Here is a 21393-nt window from a genome sequence, read left to right on the forward strand (position 1 = left end):
AGGGCCGGAGATTGAGATGCCTTCCCTAGATAAAGGGCAGCACTAAGCGTATATTTGATGAATAACGCTTAAATTTTAATCTTAAGATACTAAAGGTATCCTAATCATTTTATCCTGATTTATACATTCACCGAGTAGGCTTATCCATGTTCAGGGAGAGCACGCTGAGCACATATTCCATCTAACCTGTTCATAAGAAGCATGAGAAGGTAAGTCTTTCATTAATGCCAAGGGGTGCCTGGCATTTAAAGCGATGGATCCAGACGCACTCTTTTTGAAGAATTTTGCGATCCCATTTGCCACCCCTTGGGGATGGGGGGATAGCCTCCAGTATAGAGAAACTGAGACAATTGGGATCGCCGCCGTGGATATCATTGATATGTGATGCGACCGGGGTGATGTTTTTCTTGGCCACATCATTCACATGCTCACATATCCGCCGTCTGACTTCCCTAACAGTTTTTTCTATATAATCCATAGGACATGGACACTGGCATATATATACCACTCCTTTGCTCTTACAATTAAAGAAGTCCCTGAATTTATATGTCTGACCGGTGACTGAGCATTTAATAGATTTTGCAGTAGAAATAAATGCGCATGCTTTGCATGAGACGCATTTAAACATGCCACATGGCTTTCGATCGAGCCACGTCCCTACTCCACTAGGTGTTGTGTAGTGGCTGTGGACCAGCCGGTCTTTGAGACTCCTCCCCCGTCTGTATGTAACACTAGGTTGTGCAGTAAGCACATCCTTAAGATCCGGGTCCATATGTAGAATAGGCCAATACCTTTTGAGGATTGAGACCACCTGGCTATTTGCCGAGTCAAAGGTAGAGATAAGCCGTATTAATTGTTGTCCACTTTCTGTCCTAGGTTTAGGAATGAGAAGTTCAGTACGTTTTTTCTCTGAGGCATTTTGAAAAGCGCCCCCAAGGACCGTCTGGGGATAACCCCTTTCATTAAATCTTATCTGGAGTTTTTTAGCCTCACCCCGGAATGCCTCATTCTCAGAACAGTTTCTCCGAGCACGGAGGTATTGGCCCCTGGGTATGCCACGTTTAAGCGGTGTAGGGTGGTGACTTTTCCAATGTAGCAGCGAATTAGTTGCGGTTTCCTTCCTATACATGTTCGCAGAGAGTTTCTCACCCTCTTTAGTTATACGGACATCCAGAAAAGGGATAGTAAAAGGATCAGATTCAAAAGTAAACCGCAAACCAATATCGTTGCTATTTAAGGCCGTTACAAATTCTCGGAGTTCCTCTGACCCACCTTTCCATACGATTAAGATATCGTCAATGTATCGTGTCCAGAATATGATCTTATTGGACCACCAGGTATCAGCATCTGGAAACACGTACACATCCTCCCACCAGCCCAGGAAGAGGTTGGCGTAAGTCGGGGCACACGAGCTCCCCATTGCCGTCCCCCTGAGCTGGTGGTAGAAACGGCAATTACAGAGGAAAAAGTTGTGGGTCAGAGTAAACTCGAGAAGTCTGAGGACGAAGGCATTATGAGTTCTGCAATGGATGTCCCTTGTTTTAAAAAAATACTCGACAGCAAATAAACCTTTGTTGTGCGGGATTGAACTGTAGAGGGATTCGACATCCACACTTGCCAATATGCATCCAGGGTCCACACTGATCATCTCTATCTTACTGAGGAAGTCCATTGTGTCCCTCGTATAAGATGGTAGGGCCACAACGAACTCCCTCAGCACGCGGTCAATGTATACACCGCAATTCTGGGTCAATGAATTAACCCCGGAGACAATCGGGCGACCTTTAAGGGGTGTAATGCCCTTGTGGACCTTGGGCAACCCATAAAAAGTAGCTATGGTGGGATGGGCCGGAAATAGAAAATCAAATTCCATAGTTGAGATGACCTTCTCAGCTAATGCTCCAGTCAGGATATCTTTCAGGTCATTGGAGAATACAATTAGAGGATTGGCGGGCAGTACTCTGTAGCCGTCCTTATCTTTAAGGAGATCAAGACACATATTCTGATAGGCTCCATGGTCCAGAATGACCAGGTTGCCACCCTTGTCTGACGGTTTAATCACAATGGATTTATCGTTTTCAAGGGATATCAGTGCCTGCATTTCCGTCCGAGGTAAATTAAAGTGGCGAGGGGACACATGTTCTAGTTGTTCAAGGTCGTTAATCACCATCTGTAGAAAGATGTCCACACATTCATAGATTATTGGTGGGGGCATCTTTCTACTACCAGGTTTAAGATCAGTATATGGACCCTGACCTGGCCGGCGGCTGCCTTCCTCCCCTAATTGATATAGCGAGTGTAAGGCAATAGAGTCGCCCTCACTGAGGCCAAGTTTTTCACAAGTTTGTCTGTCACTATCCTTGAAAAACTTGTGCCATTTAAGGCGCCTACTAAACCATTTATTTGCCTTGCTTGCCAATCAATGGTGGGGTTATGTTTAGTGAGCCAGGGTAGCCCCAACACTAGAGGAGTAGGTAATCCGCTTAAGACGAAACATGACATATCCTCAACATGAGCATCACCCACAGTCAAACGGATATTATGAACTATGCCCTTTGAGAAAGTGGAGCGGAATCAATAGCAAAAACAGGTATATCCTTTTCCAAAGTGCATACCTGGAAACCATGCGTTATTGCAAATTGATTATTAATGAGATTGACAGCTGCTCCACTATCTACAAAAATCTCACAAACAATGTTCTTGCTGTCTAGCGCCACCCTGGCAGGTAGGAGAAAACGTGAACTACAAGTAAATGGCAAACCTTCAATTTCCGCATCAACCTTGCCAATAGTAGCAAATGGAAAGTTTTTAGAGGGCTTTTTTCTTTTTGTTTTTCTTTTATTACCCTCAGAAAACTCCATGAATCTCCTAGAGAGGCAAACATTAGCCAAATGATTTACACCCCCACAACAGAAACAAACCCTCCTCTGAGAGCTGAATCCTCTACTATCAGAGGCAAGCAAACCCAGCTGCATGGCCTCCTCCTCAGAGGGGATTGAGAGAGACTGAGACCCCTGCGCACTGAATGAGACAGCCCCACTGTCCTTGGACTGAATATGACAGGAAGGAGTAGTCTCCTGTCTCTCTCTAAGACGCCTGTCAATACGAACAGCTAGAGACATGGCAGATTCTAACGAGGCTGGTCTCTCATGAAAAGCAAATGTATCTTTCAATCTTTCCGAAAGACCATGGCAAAATTGACTTCGGAGTGCAGCATCATTCCAACCAGTATCAGCTGCCCATCTCAGAAATTCTGAACAATATATCTCTGCGGACTGTTTACCTTGGCATAAAAGACGCAGTTTAGATTCAGCCAGAGCAATACGATTTGGGTCATCATATATCTGCCCCAGGGCTACAAAAAATTAATCCACCGATCGGAGGGGCCATGCCCCGACCGGCAGCAAAAAGGCCCAAGACTGAGCGTTATCCCTGAGCAGCGAGATGATGATCCCCACCCTCTGCTCCTCATCACCAGAGGAATGGGGAAGTAGGCGAAAATGGAGTTTGCAAGCCTCTCTAAAGCGAACAAAATTCTCACTACCCCCGGAGAACGAATCCGGAAGCGAGATCTTAGGCTCGGAACAAACTCCATGAACGCAAGCAGAACCGGTCACCTAAAACTGAGACACAGTTTTACGGAGATCTGCTACCTCCAGTGAAAGACCTTGCATCCGGTCAATCAAGGCTGAAACCGGATCCATGCTTAAGACGGTTATGGCGGTTTATAATGTCACGGATGATGTTGCAGAAAGCTGGAACTTATAAATAAACATCCGACTGGCTTGATCCCAAACTAAGGAGCATATGGGTGAACCCTATAAAACCCCTAGAGCTCTCCCTGACTGCTATGCCCATGCAAAGGTATTTATGATAGACGATTGCATGCCCTCGTACCTTATACTATGTGACACCTGAAAACCCTATAATAGTGAGGGGACACGACCACCGGCTCCCTGCACTTAATACGGACGGAGTCAGGGTCACCTACAATCAAGCCAGCAAGGAAACACAAATAAAGGAATCAGGAGAAGCAGCATCCAGCAGTGAACAACTCATCCAGGAAGAAGTATAAACCGCAAAGTGAGGCAGTATGGGAGGGAATATAAAGGGAGATAATCAGTGCAAATAGGTGACAGCTGGGAGAAGGAAAGGAGATGACAAAGTGAAACCAAAACAAAGAACGTCATGCAAGAGGTAGGGAAGAACGTCTAACAGACCTTCTCACAGAGCTGGCGGGGACACCTTTGTGCTGCCTTTTTTTTATCTTCATGTATGTATTTTACATTGTCAATAAAGTTTATTTATATTTACTATGCAAAGATTTTGGTGCAATTTCTTTGGTGATAGTTAAGGCTCCTTGTGGGTCCGCAATTCTTTGCGATTTTTTCTGTCCGGTAACAATTTGGTAGCAATTTTTTTTTTGCCCTTTGTTTTTTCAGATTGCATTGTTTTATCCCCAAGTCTCATCTTGAGATGGAATTCCGGACACGTACAGCCTTATGGCATACACAGGCAGAAGATCTGTTCAACAATGGTGGGAACATTGGTGAGGAGGTGGATGGTCGGCAGATAAGGGACCTCAAGAATGAACTCAAAAAACACCATCTTAAACAAGTCAAGACCTGGTGGAACCAGGTATCACTTGAAAACTATTTGAAATTCAACTACATCCCAAGAGGATTAAGGATCCAAATTTTTCCTACGTATAACAGTCAGGACACGGATTTCTTGATGAAATGGGAGGAGTCATGCAATGCTTGCTCTAGGTCCTTGATACAGGCAATCATCGAACTAAACAAAAAAACGCAGTGTGAACTGGAACAAACTATCAAACATACCACCGAACAGCTGGTGGCACGTTTGTCCGCCAGTGAGCTAGAAAGGTGGGAAAAAGAGATTCAAGACTCCTATGATGTATGGGAAAAACAAATCAAGGCGGTTAAAAGTAAAAAGTTCCAGCGTGATAAATCAGATTTTGAAAATAATTTTGTTTATAAATGGCGCAAGATCCTGGCTGAAAATAGATCAAGGTCTAGTTCTGTGTCCTCTAGTACAGTGTTTCCCAACCAGTGTGCCTCCAGCTGTTGCAAAACTACAACTCCCAGCATGCCCGGACAGACTTTGACTGTGCGGGCATGCTGGGAGTTGTAGTTTTGCAACAGCTGGAGGCACACTGGTTGGGAAACACTGCTCTAGTACATCTGTGGGCAGTGAGTCCAGCCAACCAGGTCGGATACCCTCACGATATCCCAGCCGCAGAATGAAAAGGAAAGCGTCTCCTACACATTATAAGCAAAATTACCCGAAACGTAATGTTGATAACCCAACACCCGATACTAAATCCAAGGTAATTAATTTATCGGACAAAGTGTTGTCTCAATCACAATTGGATGTATTAAGTCTTGGCTTATCTTTTGTTCCATCTGATTATTTTGATTGCTTTACAGCAATAAAAGATCTTAACCTTTTCGCTCGAAAGCTGATTTTTAAAAGGATGTTTTCTATCAAAGAAGTGTCACAAGGTCTTTCTACCCCACAAGAGAAGGAAGCAGTCACAATATTGGAAGAACTTTTGGAGGCGCAGGAACCAAAGATAGACGGATCTTGTGGTAAGTTTCCACCTTCCCTTTTACTTAAGTCAACGAGGTTCCCCGCACTCAATTTGTACCCTAATGTTCAGTCCTTTGTCCAGCTTCTCACCCGTGATCTCTATAAAATTACGGCCACGTATCCACCCAGTCTAAACAATCTGTCTCTTATACAGATAAAAGCCGTAAAGGAATTACAAAAAATGAAGGAATTGGTGTTCAAGCCCGCCGATAAAGGCGGTAATGTGGTAGTGTGGCCTAGAGATGCTTACGAAAAGGAAACTTTTTAATGTCTTAGAGGATAACCTGAGAAGTGAGCTTCTACCCTCCCTAGACATAATGTTTTTACAGCTATACATAGATGAGAACATAGCACCACGTGGACTAAGAATAGGCATTGTCCCCACCTTCTCTGATGACCCTAATTTTTCCTACGAATGGAACTCCTATCTAGATCAGTGTGCCGTAGGGCTAATGCGTATTATCTCCAACAAAAGAGAGGCCCTTGCCACTAAACATATAACAACAATTGAAGCAATAATGAAAGAACTACAGCCTTTCACCCACTATCCTGATTATACCACTATGAATCACAATCTAACTAATAGAATATATCAGAATGAACAGAATATTATAGCTAGCAAAGCCAATAAACTACAAAGAGACAGACGCGATAAAGAAAAAGGTACATATAGGCTAGCGCACCCCAAAAAAACCCAACATAATCCCATAGTCCAACAAAAATGGGGACACCAAAATAACAAAAATCCCCCCATGGAACACAGACCCTATACTAACTTTGACGTCAAAACACGCTCCTTTACCAACCAAATGTATAAGAAACCACGTAACATAGATACAACTGAGACAGGTACCATTAACAAAAATAATACCATTACTAAAATGTATAGGAAGGAGACAGCCAGTATAGTAGATACTCGCCAGCCATCATATATAAAACCTCACCACAGTAGCCCATATACACTACAAAATACTTCCATCACGTCGGAAAAGACAGGCATAGAAAACTCCGCAACTAACCAAGCATCTAAGAGTAGTCTCCCACCTCTGCCAGTTCCCTTACTTCCTCAGAAAAGTAATATCCCACCTTTGCCAGTTCTCTTACTTCCTCAGAAAAGCAATATCCCACCTCTGCCAGTTCCCTTACCTCCTCAGAAAAATAATATCATACTGACAACTTCCAATACGAACAATACGACAATAGAAGCTGCACATACACAAAAACCAAAGGAGGTAACCCCACCAGAGGAGCTTCCCAACCATTCCACAAGCTACACTGACTCAGATTCAACAAACGATGAATTCTTAGTCAAATTCAAAGCACTAAAAACGAAATATTTCGAATATAAAATGAGACACGCCACAAAAACAGACACCGAAACAGATACGGTAACAGCTCCGTTACCCAGAACACCGAGCCCAAAGAAAAACACCCAAATCAGTGAGGCATTCGACCTGCCATCAGGTGGCAGCCCAAACACAAAGTCACCAAGTCCAAACCTCCTACTAGACGATGATTTTAACAATTCCCTCCTTACAATACACCAGACCTCGACCCAAGAAAAAAACAGCAAATACGAGTCTGTAATTATTATCGACAACACCATGTCAGGAGCATCAGCCCTGGTTCCTTTTTTAGACCATATCAAACAGACAACACAAATACCCAGCACCACAATGAAACACAAAGAACCGGTGGACACCCAAAAAATGAACACCCAGCACATAACAAAATTCTTCAAACCCACCCCAGGGAAAAGAAAATACGAACCCGAGGATGCAGGGGAGGCAAACACCAGAAGAACAAAAAGAATATAAATAAAAATGAAAATGGTCCTACTGAAATCACCCCCATACCAACGGTGAAGATCTTCAATTTATCATCGCATGAACTCACAAAGTCAGAGAATAGCCTCCTTCAAAAGGGTCTCTCTTTCTGTCCCTATAATAATGTCAATATGTTCGAACTGTACCTAGACATCCAAAAATTTAGAAAAAACCTGACAATAAAAAGACATTTTGAACATGAGAATACAAAAAACAAAAAAGACACTATGATGAACATAAACACAGAGGAATCTGAAACTTTTAAACATCAAGAAGTGCTTCCCAAATCTTGTTTCTTTCCAGTCCAAAGTCAGGGACATTTCATACCGACATTCTTTGACCTAATATCAGCAGACATAAAGAAAATTGCAGAAAAGATATAGGAAATAGCTACACCCACTCGCATCCACTAAGAGGTGCTCTAGTCTATATGTGAATCACCCTTCACGGTTACAAAATACATAAAATACTGGAAGACTGGCACTCTCAACACGTGGAGTCGTATGGTTTGAATGCAGATCACAAAATTTATTAATAAGTACATAAAAGGTTAAAAAGTAAAACTATGTAAATTCATACACTAACAATAATTGGTCACAATCTGGTGCCAGTGATGACAAATATATCAAGGTCAAATATTCACTTATTCAGTGTTGAAGGTCTTTTTTATGATAGTTCACCAAAATATTTAAGGATAAGGAAATGACAAGAAAGGAATCCTCCTTCTTCTTCTTGGTGAAAAAAGATCCAATGATGTAGATGTTTCAGTTGTAATAAACTTTAAGTATAATGTTCCTTTTTGTATCTTGAGCGGACTATATAATTTGGCAATTTGGAATGTATCTGGTAACAACCCACTCTGTGGGTTTACCTTTATGCTAGTCAGTCCCTCTGATGTTTCAAGGTATGTTTAATACCAACCCGCTATACGGGCTTACCTTTATGCCAGTCCGTCACTCTGATGTTTCAAAGTGTATTAGATAACAACCCACTATGTGGGCTTACCTTTTCCTTCGTGCCGGTCGGTCACCCAGATAATTCGGGACTTGCTGGAAGCCGGCGTCCCGGCTGTTCCTTAGTCAGCGTCCCACGTGAAGTCAGAGACGGATTCGTCGCTCCGGAAGTGACGTATCGGCACTTAGGATTTTGCTCTTTGGTATTTTCTTCTTCCGATTATCTGAGGCTTAAGCTTTGTTACAGCCGATCGGATTTACAGTGCACTGTTGTCCCGCAAGATGTAAGGAATATCTTCTTATAGTTGGGTCATATCTGGATCTTTAGTCGGATCACTGGAAACCAAACGCGTTTCGGGGACACCTCTCCCCTTCTTCAGTGGCAATGACCCTACTCCATATTTGGTTGGTTTTTATACTCTTGGTTGGAAAATTCAAAAATCAGACATGGAGTATTTGTTAACATCATTTCTTTCAATTCTAGATATATTGAATATCATTTTTTCTTTTTTCACATATACCCTCAATATTTTTTCTCATCTGGTATTCCATAAATTAAATTATTTTTCAATTTTTCATTTGCGTTTTTATTGCGTTTTAAATGCGTTTTTTATTTGACACATGCGTTTTTTTGGCAAAAGTTGCAACTTTCCTCAGGTTATAAGATCCTTAAAGGATTTTGTTGCATCAACTTTAATTAAGCTTTTATAGTGATTTTTGTCATTATTTTCAAAACATATTCAATTTGTATCCCATTGAATCATTTGTCATCTCTCACTATATATTGTATAATGTTGACCATCATTTTTATCAGAAACACACTTTGTTTAAAATTATAAAAATCTGTCTTATTATAAAAAATATATTTAAATTTCTTATAAAATGTAAACTGCATATATTGTGATTCTCCATGTTTTATCTTGGTTCTATATATTACTATTGTATGTGACATCTTATTCGGATTGTTCAGAGTGTAATGGGTATCGTCAAAAACATTCATCCAATAACCCATATTATATGGATTAACCACCAATCAACAGGATATGGGAATTGAGTCGATTTTGCTTTTCGGAATGGTAGTAATAATTCTTCTTGAGATTATAGATCTTTTTCAAGGTATATAATATTAGATGAAGAGAGGGGTACAAATGCTTGTCTCCGAGGGAGAATCGCAGCACTGATTAACAGTAAAACATGCGATTACCCGTCAGAGAAAAGCAAATGTCCCATAGTCTTAAAGAAAGCCAAAAATCTCCAAATCTGCATTTAGTCCTCTTGGTATGAGACTTCCAAAATCATAGATTCGCTTCGATTCTGCCCTTGACATTTTTTCAATATGATTGCCGCCCCTCCAGTCGTGCTCTATCTGCTCCAGTGCTAGGAAGGAAAGGCCTCCGCCATCTTTATTGTGAATTTCTTTAAAATGCCTTGATAAAGCATTATTTTCACAACCTTTGGCTATATTGTTTAGATGTTCAGACATACGTACCTTGAATTGTCGTTTAGTCCTTCCAATATATTGTTTATTACATGGGCACTGGATCAGATAGATCACGCTGGAGGAGTTGCACGTCAGAAAACCTTTAATGTTCATTGAAAATGCATTCTGAGTTGAGGAGATTTTTTCTGTTTTTTTTAGGAAATTTAGTTTTTTTACACCCCATACAGGATCCGCATCTAAAAAAGCCGTCCGGTTTTAACCAATTTTGATTTGTTTTCTTCTGTTTTCTTTTAACAGTTGGTTCTATCTGAATGCCTAAATTAGGCGCTTTAGTGTAAGTTATAAGGGGATTTGCTGGAAGTAGTGGGCCAATAGTCTTATAATGGAGGAAATGATGCCAGTGACGTTTTATAATTCCAGTTATCTGTTTGGAGCGAGCATTATACGGTAAGATCATCCTAAATTCCGAATTTTGGTTCAGTTTTTGTATTTTAGTTTCATCAAAAAAAGTGGTTCTATCCAATTTTCTCACTTTGTCTAATGCCTCACCCAGTAATTTTTCTGGGTAGAGTTTTTCTTTAAACTGTGTTTTTATTACAGAGGCTTCTTCTTCGAATTGGGTCTTCTAATACGTCGAAACTGTCCGAAAGGAATGTTCATAAGCCAATTTGGCAAGTGACAACTTGAGGAAAAGGATGAATCCATTTTTAGCTGTAGGTTTATGGTAGGTGTTGCAAACATATTTGTTTCCTTTTTTGGTGATCTGAATATCTAAAAAGTCTACTTTTTCTGTGTTTAGTCCAGCCGTAAAACACAGATTGTATTTATTGTTGTTGAGATCTTCAAAAAATTTGGATAAACTGATCTCATCTCTGCGCCAAATAAAAATAATATCATCTATATAGCGCCGCCATAGGACCAGGTCCTCCCCCAGTCTGGGACTGATGTTTTCTTGTTCCCACTGGGCCAAAAACAAGTTGGCATAGCTGGGGGCGAACCTGGTTCCCATGGCGGTGCCCCTCAACTGTAAATAAAAGTCCTCCTCAAACATGAAGTAGTAATGGCGTAAAATATGATCAACTCCCTCCACAATAAAGTCTATCTGTTCCAATTTAAGGGTGTTATCCCCTTTTAGTTGGTTTTTAAGGGCCTCAACTCCCTGCTCATGATCTATCACAGTATATAGGGATTGGACGTCCAGTGTGTTTATAATCCATTCTGATTGGACGTCCAAACCCTCTAATTCTCTAATTATTTGTGTTGTGTCTCTAATATGGGACATAGTTTTTTTAACAAATGGCTGGAGTAGAGTGTCCAGATACTGCGACAGGTTGGATGTTAGGGAACCTATTCCCGATATGATAGGACGACCGGGGGGATTGGTCAGGTCTTTATGTACTTTTGGTAGACAGTAAAATATTGGCAATCTCCCCGGTGTGCCCATAATAAATTTATGCTCATAATCTTGGAGGATTCCCTGCTGTAATCCTCTGTCGCAGTATTCTAATAGAGAGGCCCTGAATGTTGTCAGGGGATCTGCTTTGATCAGTTTGTATGTGGACTGATCTGTAAGTTGTTTCATACATTCATTGTGGTATTGTTCTTGACCCCAGTGCCATAGTTATTTGGGGTCAAGAACAATACCACAATGAATGTATGAAACAACTTACAGATCAGTCCACATACAAACTGATCAAAGCAGATCCCCTGACAACATTCAGGGCCTCTCTATTAGAATACTGCGACAGAGGATTACAGCAGGGAATCCTCCAAGATTATAAACATAAATTCATTATGGGCACACCGGGGAGATTGCCAATATTTTACTGTCTACCAAAAGTACATAAAGACCTGACCAATCCCCCCGGTCGTCCTATCATATCGGGAATAGGTTCCCTAACATCCAACCTGTCGCAGTATCTGGACACTCTACTCCAGCCATTTGTTAAAAAAAACTATGTCCCATATTAGAGACACAACACAAATAATTAGAGAATTAGAGGGTTTGGACGTCCAATCAGAATGGATTATAAACACACTGGACGTCCAATCCCTATATACTGTGATAGATCATGAGCAGGGAGTTGAGGCCCTTAAAAACCAACTAAAAGGGATAACACCCTTAAATTGGAACAGATAGACTTTATTGTGGAGGGAGTTGATCATATTTTATGCCATTACTACTTCATGTTTGAGGAGGACTTTTATTTACAGTTGAGGGGCACCGCCATGGGAACCAGGTTCGCCCCCAGCTATGCCAACTTGTTTTTGGCCCAGTGGGAACAAGAAAACATCAGTCCCAGACTGGGGGAGGACCTGGTCCTATGGCGGCGCTATATAGATGATATTATTTTTATTTGGCGCTGAGATGAGATCAGTTTATCCAAATTTTTTGAAGATCTCAACAACAATAAATACAATCTGTGTTTTACGGCTGGACTAAACACAGAAAAAATAGACTTTTTAGATATTCAGATCACCAAAAAAGGAAACAAATATGTTTGCAACACCTACCATAAACCTACAGCTAAAAATGGATTCATCCTTTTCTCAAGTTGTCACTTGCCAAATTGGCTTATGAACATTCCTTTCGGACAGTTTCGACGTATTAGAAGAAACTGTACGGAAGAGACCCAATTCGAAGAAGAAGCCTCTATAATGAAAACACAGTTTAAAGAAAAACTCTACCCAGAAAAATTACTGGGTGAGGCATTAGACAAAGTGAGAAAATTGGATAGAACCACTTTTTTTGATGAAACTAAAATACAAAAACTGAACCAAAATTCGGAATTTAGGATGATCTTACCGTATAATGCTCGCTCCAAACAGATAACTGGAATTATAAAACGTCACTGGCATCATTTCCTCCATGATAAGACTATTGGCCCACTACTTCCAGCAAATCCCCTTATAACCTACACTAAAGCGCCTAATTTAGGCATTCAGATAGCACCAACTGTTAAAAGAAAACAGAAGAAAACAAATCAAAATTGGTTAAAACCGGACGGCTTTTTTAGATGCGGATCCTGTATGGGGTGTAAAAAAACTAAATTTCCTAAAAAAACAGAAAAAATCTCCTCAACTCAGAATGCATTTTCAATGAACATTAAAGGTTTTCTGACGTGCAACTCCTCCAGCGTGATCTATCTGATCCAGTGCCCATGTAATAAACAATATATTGGAAGGACTAAACGACAATTCAAGGTACGTATGTCTGAACATCTAAACAATATAGCCAAAGGTTGTGAAAATAATGCTTTATCAAGGCATTTTAAAGAAATTCACAATAAAGATGGCGGAGGCCTTTCCTTCCTAGCACTGGAGCAGATAGAGCACGACTGGAGGGGCGGCAATCATATTGAAAAAATGTCAAGGGCAGAATCGAAGCGAATCTATGATTTTGGAAGTCTCATACCAAGAGGACTAAACGCAGATTTGGAGATTTTTGGCTTTCTTTAAGACTATGGGACATTTGCTTTTCTCTGACGGGTAATCGCATGTTTTACTGTTAATCAGTGCTGCGATTCTCCCTCGGAGACAAGCATTTGTACCCCTCTCTTCATCCAATATTATATACCTTGAAAAAGATCTATAATCTCAAGAAGAATTATTACTACAATTCCGAAAAGCAAAATCGACTCAATTCCCATATCCTGTTGATTGGTGGTTAATCCATATAATATGGGTTATTGGATGAATGTTTTTGACGATACCCATTACACTCTGAACAATCCGAATAAGATGTCACATACAATAGTAATATATAGAACCAAGATAAAACATGGAGAATCACAATATATGCAGTTTACATTTTATAAGAAATTTAAATATATTTTTTATAATAAGACTGATTTTTATAATTTTAAACAATGTGTGTTTCTGATAAAAATGATGGTCAACATTATACAATATATAGTGAGAGATGACAAATGATTCAATGGGATACAAATTGAATATGTTTTGAAAATAATGACAAAAATCACTATAAAAGCTTAATTAAAGTTGATGCAACAAAATCCTTTAAGGATCTTATAACCTGAGGAAAGTTGCAACTTTTGCCAAAAAAACGCATGTGTCAAATAAAAAACGCATTTAAAACGCAATAAAAACGCAAATGAAAAATTGAAAAATAATTTAATTTATGGAATACCAGATGAGAAAAAATATTGAGGGTATATGTGAAAAAAGAAAAAATGATATTCAAAATATCTAGAATTGAAAGAAATGATGTTAACAAATACTCCATGTCTGATTTTTGAATTTTCCAACCAAGAGTATAAAAACCAACCAAATATGGAGTAGGGTCATTGCCACTGAAGAAGGGGAGAGGTGTCCCCGAAACGCGTTTGGTTTCCAGTGATCCGACTAAAGATCCAGATATGACCCAACTATAAGAAGATATTCCTTACATCTTGCGGGACAACAGTGCACTGTAAATCCGATCGGCTGTAACAAAGCTTAAGCCTCAGATAATCGGAAGAAGAAAAAACCAAAGAGCAAAATCCTAAGTGCCGATACGTCACTTCCGGAGCGACGAATCCGTCTCTGACTTTACGTGGGATGCTGACTAAGGAACAGCCGGGACGCCGGCTTCCAGCAAGTCCCGAAATATCTGGGTGACCGACCGGCACGAAGGAAAAGGTAAGCCCACATAGTGGGTTGTTATCTAATACACTTTGAAACATCAGAGTGACGGACTGGCATAAAGGTAAGCCCGTATAGCGGGTTGGTATTAAACATACCTTGAAACATCAGAGGGACTGACCAGCATAAAGGTAAACCCACAGAGTGGGTTGTTACCAGATACATTCCAAATTGCCAAATTATATAGTCCGCTCAAGATACAAAAAGGAACATTATACTTAAAGTTTATTACAACTGAAACATCTACATCATTGGATCTTTTTTCACCAAGAAGAAGAAGGAGGATTCCTTCCTTGTCATTTTCTTTTCCTTAAATATTTTGGTGAACTATCATAAAAAAGACCTTCAACACTGAATAAGTGAATATTTGACCTTGATATATTTGTCATCACTGGCACCAGATTGTGACCAATTATTGTTAGTGTATGAATTTACATAGTTTTACTTTTTAACCTTTTATGTACTTATTAATAAATTTTGTGATCTGCATTCAAACCATACGACTCCACGTGTTGAGAGTGCCAGTCTTCCAGTATTTTATTTATAAAGAAAATTGCCTTTGAGCAGAAACCAAAGAGACCCCCGAAAAATGGAAACTTATCCTATCAAGAGACATATGCCCTAAGGAGCCTTAAAAACAATGAGAACCTAATAATCCGCCCAGCTGATAAAGGAGGTGGGATTGTAATACAAAATGTAGAAGAATACGAAAAAGAAGCACACAATATCCTAAACAATACTGAGTACTACCAGGTAATAGATAACAATCCCTTCCCGGATATAATTAAGAACCTTGTAAGCCTTGTTAAAAGGGCCCATAAAACTCAATACATAAATAAAAAAGAAAAAAACTTCCTTATACCTAAAGCACCGTCAAACCTGTACTTCTATCATTTACCAAAAATACACAAGAATACAGAAAAAACCCCAGGGAGGCCCATCGTGTCAAACACAAACTCAGCAAAAATAAAAAATAAAAAAACTTCCTTATACCTAAAGCACCGTCAAACCTGTACTTCTATCATTTACCAAAAATACACAAGAATACAGAAAAACCCCCAGGGAGGCCCATCGTGTCAAACACAAACTCAGCAACAAGTAATCTATCCCATTATCTTGATCTCTTTCTTCAACCATATGTCCAGAATCTACCAAGTTACCTACATGACTCAAGACAGCTAATGGAAGAAATTGGAAACATAACATGGAGGAGCACCTATGCATTATTCACCATGGACGTTACAGCATTATACTCAAACATCGAACACAATCTAGGGATCAAGTGCGTAGAAGCCACACTACGCAACGACACTACCCTAAAATCACCACAGGTCAACTTTCTATTAGAGTGCTTACGGTTCATCTTAGAGAACAATTTTTTTATATACAACGGCATCACATATCATCAATGTCGCGGTACTGCTATGGGTACGAAAGTAGCGCCAGCTTTCGCTAACCTATTTATGGGCCACTTTGAGAATGAGCACGTCATCAACGAGCAGATCATCTACTATAAGAGATACATCGATGATATCTTTATCATCTGGGACGGGGATGAACACTCAGCCCTAAAGTTTCACGAAAAACTGAATAATACGAACTGGGGGATCACCTTCACTCCAAACTTCCAGAAACAACAAATAGATTTCCTAGACATTACCATCAATATTACAAGTAACATCGTTACAACAAAGACATTTTTTAAACAGGTCGATACTAACAGTTATATACACTATAAGAGCTTTCACCACAAAAAATGGCTGCAAAATATACCATATAGCCAGTATAAGCGCATTAGACGTAATTGCACAGAAAACGAGACGTTCAAGGAACAAGCAAAAATTATACAAAAAAGATTCACCGATAAAGGCTACCCAAGCCAATTATTAAAAGACGCATACAAAAGGAGCCTAAAAAATACGCAGAAAGAATGTCTACTGAGTGTAGCCAAAGATCAAAAGGAAGAAAATCTAAAACATTTAAACCTAATTATGCAATATAATACATCTAATAAAACGATTCGCGCAATACTGTCCAAACATTGGCACGTCTTGAGGCAGGATCCTCACCTTGAAAAATATCTCCCCAATATACCTACGATCACCTACAGAAGAGCACCTACAATAAAAAGTGTCCTAGCCCCAAGCAAACAGAAAAAACATACAAAAATCAAAAATATAACTAGAAAGGAACGCGTGGGTAGCTACAAATGCGCCACGAAACGATGCCTGTGTTGCGACATGATCACACACAATAAGACCTCCTTTAGTTCCACAAAAAACGGCACTAGCTTCCCAATAAAATACCATCTAACTTGCAAAAGTAGTTACGTCATATACTTAATCGAATGTGAATGTGGCCTCCAGTATATAGGCCGCACAACACAGGAACTGCACTGCAGAGTTAACCAGCATAGACATAACATCCAAAAACTATGCATCAAACACAGCATCTCTCGACACTGCGCCACCACACGAGAAAAAAATAGACATAAACTAACAATCACTCCTATTGACCATATACCACCCAACCCATATAATAGATTCAGTATCCTCCAAAGAAGAGAGGTCTATTGGATCTACCAATTAGATACTCTGAGGCCATATGGATTAAACGAAATGAGCGAAACCATACTCTAATAAGGAAACTATATTCTAATACTCCAATATGTGTGACTAAATTAAGACCAGTAGCCCTGACGTGTGCGGCTGGAGACTATCCACTGCATATGTGTGTCCATGGGTACACATGCTCGTGACGGCCGCCCTACACCCCTATGCATGTCTATACCGCCATCACCTGGAAGGACATGCACATACATATACCGCCACCATATATATATATTTATTTAACCACCTCCGGACCGCCTAACGCAGGATCGCGTTCCGGAGGTGGCAGCCCTGCGCAGAGTCACACATATATGCGTCATCTCGCGAGACGCGAGATTTCCTGTGAACGCGCGCACACAGGCGCGCGCGCTCACAGGAACGGAAGGTAAGAGAGTTGATCTCCAGCCTGCCAGCGGCGATCGTTCGCTGGCAGGCTGGAGATGTGTTTTTTTTAACCCCTAACAGGTATATTAGACGCTGTTTTGATAACAGCGTCTAATATACCTGCTACCTGGTCCTTTGGTGGTCCCCTTTGTTTGGATCGACCACCAGAGGACACAGGTAGCTCAGTAAAGTAGCACCAAGAACCACTACACTACACTACACCCCCCCCCCCGTCACTTATTAACCCCTTATTAGCCCCTGATCACCCCTGATCACCCCATATAGACTCCCTGATCACCCCCCTGTCATTGATTACCCCCCTGTCATTGATTACCCCCCTGTCATTGATCAACCCCCTGTAAAGCTCCATTCAGACGTCCGCATGATTTTTACGGATCCACTGATAGATGGATCGGATCCGCAAAACGCATCCGGACGTCTGAATGAAGCCTTACACGGGCGTGATCAATGACTGTGGTGATCACCCCATATAGACTCCCTGATCACCCCCCTGTCATTGATTACCCCCCTGTCATTGATTACCCCCCTGTAAAGCTCCATTCAGACGTCCGCATGATTTTTACGTATCCACTGATAGATGGATCGGATCCGCAAAACGCATCCGGACGTCTGAATGAAGCCTTACAGGGGCATGATCAATGACTGTGGTTATCACCCCATATAGACTCCCTGATCACCCCCCTGTCATTGATTACCCCCCTGTAAAGCTCCATTCAGATGTCCGCATGATTTTTACGGATGCACTGATAGATGGATCGGATCCGCAAAACGCATCCGGACGTCTGAATAAAGCCTTACAGGGGCATGATCAATGACTGTGGTTATCACCCCATATAGACTCCCTGATCACCCCCCTGTCATTGATTACCCCCCTGTCATTGATCAACCCCCTGTAAAGCTCCATTCAGATGTCCGCATGATTTTTACGGATGCACTGATAGATGGATCGGATCCGCAAAACGCATCCGGACGTCTGAATGAAGCCTTACAGGGGCATGATCAATGACTGTGGTTATCACCCCATATAGACTCCCTGATCACCCCCTGTCATTGATCACCCCCCCTGTCATTGATTACCCCCCTGTAAAGCTCCATTCAGATGTCCGCATGATTTTTACGGATGCACTGATAGATGGATCGGATCCGCAAAACGCATCCGGACGTCTGAATGAAGCCTTACAGGGGCATGATCAATGACTGTGGTTATCACCCCATATAGACTCCCTGATCACCCCCCTGTCATTGATTACCCCCCTGTAAAGCTCCATTCAGATGTCCGCATGATTTTTACGGATGCACTGATAGATGGATCGGATCCGCAAAACGCATACGGACGTCTGAATGAAGCCTTACACGGGCGTGATCAATGACTGTGGTTATCACCCCATATAGACTCCCTGATCACCCCCCTGTCATTGATCACCCCCCTGTCATTGATCACCCCCCTGTCATTGATCACCCCCCCTGTCATTGATCACCCTCTGTAAGGCTCCATTCAGACATTTTTTTGGCCCAAGTTAGCGGAATTATTATTTTTTTTTCTTACAAAGTCTCATATTCCACTAACTTGTGTCAAAAAATAAAATCTCACATGAACTCACCATACTCCTCACGGAATCAAAATGCGTAAAATTTTTTAGACATTTATAGTCCAGACTTCTTCTCACGCTTTAGGGCCCCTAGAATGCCAGGGCAGTATAAATACCCCACATGTGACCCCATTTCGGAAAGAAGACACCCCCAGGTATTCCGTGAGGGGCATATTGAGTCCATGAAAGATTGAAATTTTTGTCCCAAGTTAGCGGAACGGGAGACTTTGTGAGAAAAAAATTAAAAATATCAATTTCCGCTAACTTGTGCCAAAAAAAAAAAATTTCTATGAACTCGCCATGCCCCTCATTGAATACCTTGGGGTGTCTTCTTTCCAAAATGGGGTCACATGTGGGGTATTTATACTGCCCTGGCATTCTAGGGGCCCCAAAGCGTGAGAAGAAGTGTGGTATCCAAATGTCTAAAAATGCCCTCCTAAAAGGAATTTGGGCACCTTTGCGCATCTAGGCTGCAAAAAAGTGTCACACATCTGGTATCGCCGTACTCAGGAGAAGTTGGGGAATGTGTTTTGGGGTGTCATTTTACATATACCCATGCTGGGTGAGATAAATATCTTGGTCAAATGCCAACTTTGTATAAAAAAATGGGACAAGTTGTCTTTTGCCAAGATATTTCTCTCACCCAGCAAGGGTATATGTAAAATGACACCCCAAAACACATTCCCCAACTTCTCCTGAATACGGCGATACCACATGTGTGACACTTTTTTGCAGCGTAGGTGGGCAAAGGGGCCCATATTCCAAAGAGCACCTTTAGGATTTCACAGGTCATTTACCTACTTACCACACATTAGGGCCCCTGGAAAATGCCAGGGCAGTATAACTACCCCACAAGTGACCCCATTTTGGAAAGAAGATACCCCAAGGTATTCCGTGAGGGGCATGGCGAGTTCCTAGAATTATTTATTTTTTGTCACAAGTTAGTGGAAAATGCTGATTTTTTTTTTTTTTCATACAAAGTCTCATATTCCACTAACTTGTGACAAAAAATAAAAACTTCCATGAACTCACTATGCCCATCAGCGAATACCTTGGGGTCTCTTCTTTCCAAAATGGGGTCACTTGTGGGGTAGTTATACTGCCCTGGCATTCTAGGGGCCCAAATGTGTGGTAAGGAGTTTGAAATCAAATTCTGTAAAAAATGACCTGTGAAATCCGAAAGGTGCTCTTTGTAATATGGGCCCCTTTGCCCACCTAGGCTGCAAAAAAGTGTCACACATCTGGTATCTCCGTACTCAGGAGAAGTTGGGGAATGTGTTTTGGGGTGTCATTTTACATATACCCATGCTGGGTGAGAGAAATATCTTGGCAAAAGACAACTTTTCCCATTTTTTTATACAAAGTTGGCATTTGACCAAGATATTTCTCTCACCCAGCATGGGTATATGTAAAAAGATACCCCAAAACACATTCCTCAACTTCTCCTGAATACAGAGATACCAGATGTGTGACACTTTTTTGCAGCCTAGGTGGGCAAAGGGGCCCATATTCCAAAGAGCACCTTTCGGATTTCACTCGTCATTTTTTACAGAATTTGATTTCAAACTCCTTACCACACATTTGGGCCCCTAGAATGCCAGGGCAGTATAACTACCCCACAAGTGACCCAATTTTGGAAAGAAGAGACCCCAAGGTATTCGCTGATGGGCATAGTGAGTTCATGGAAGTTTTTATTTTTTGTCACAAGTTAGTGGAATATGAGACTTTGTATGAAAAAAAAAAAAAAAAATCATCATTTTCCACTAACTTGTGACAAAAAATAAAAAATTCTAGGAACTTGCCATGCCCCTCACGGAATACCTTGGGGTGTCTTCTTTCCAAAATGGGGTCACTTGTGGGGTAGTTATACTGCCCTGGCATTCTAGGGGCCCAAATGTGTGGTAAGGAGTTTGAAATCAAATTCTGTAAAAAATGACCTGTGAAATCCGAAAGGTGCTCTTTGGAATATGGGCCCCTTTGCCCACCTAGGCTGCAAAAAAGTGTCACACATCTGGTATCTCCGTACTCAGGAGAAGTTGGGGAATGTGTTTTGGGGTGTCATTTTACATATACCCATGCTGGGTGAGAGAAATATCTTGGCAAAAGACAACTTTTCCCATTTTTTTATACAAAGTTGGCATTTGACCAAGATATTTATCTCACCCAGAATGGGTATATGTAAAAAGACACCCCAAAACACATTTCTCAACTTCTCCTGAATACAGAGATACCAGATGTGTGACACTTTTTTGCAGCCTAGGTGGGCAAAGGGGCCCATATTCCAAAGAGCACCTTTCGGATTTCACTCGTCAT

Source organism: Bufo bufo, chromosome 6 (assembly GCF_905171765.1).
Source record: "Bufo bufo chromosome 6, aBufBuf1.1, whole genome shotgun sequence".
Classification (NCBI taxonomy): Eukaryota; Metazoa; Chordata; class Amphibia; order Anura; family Bufonidae; genus Bufo; species Bufo bufo.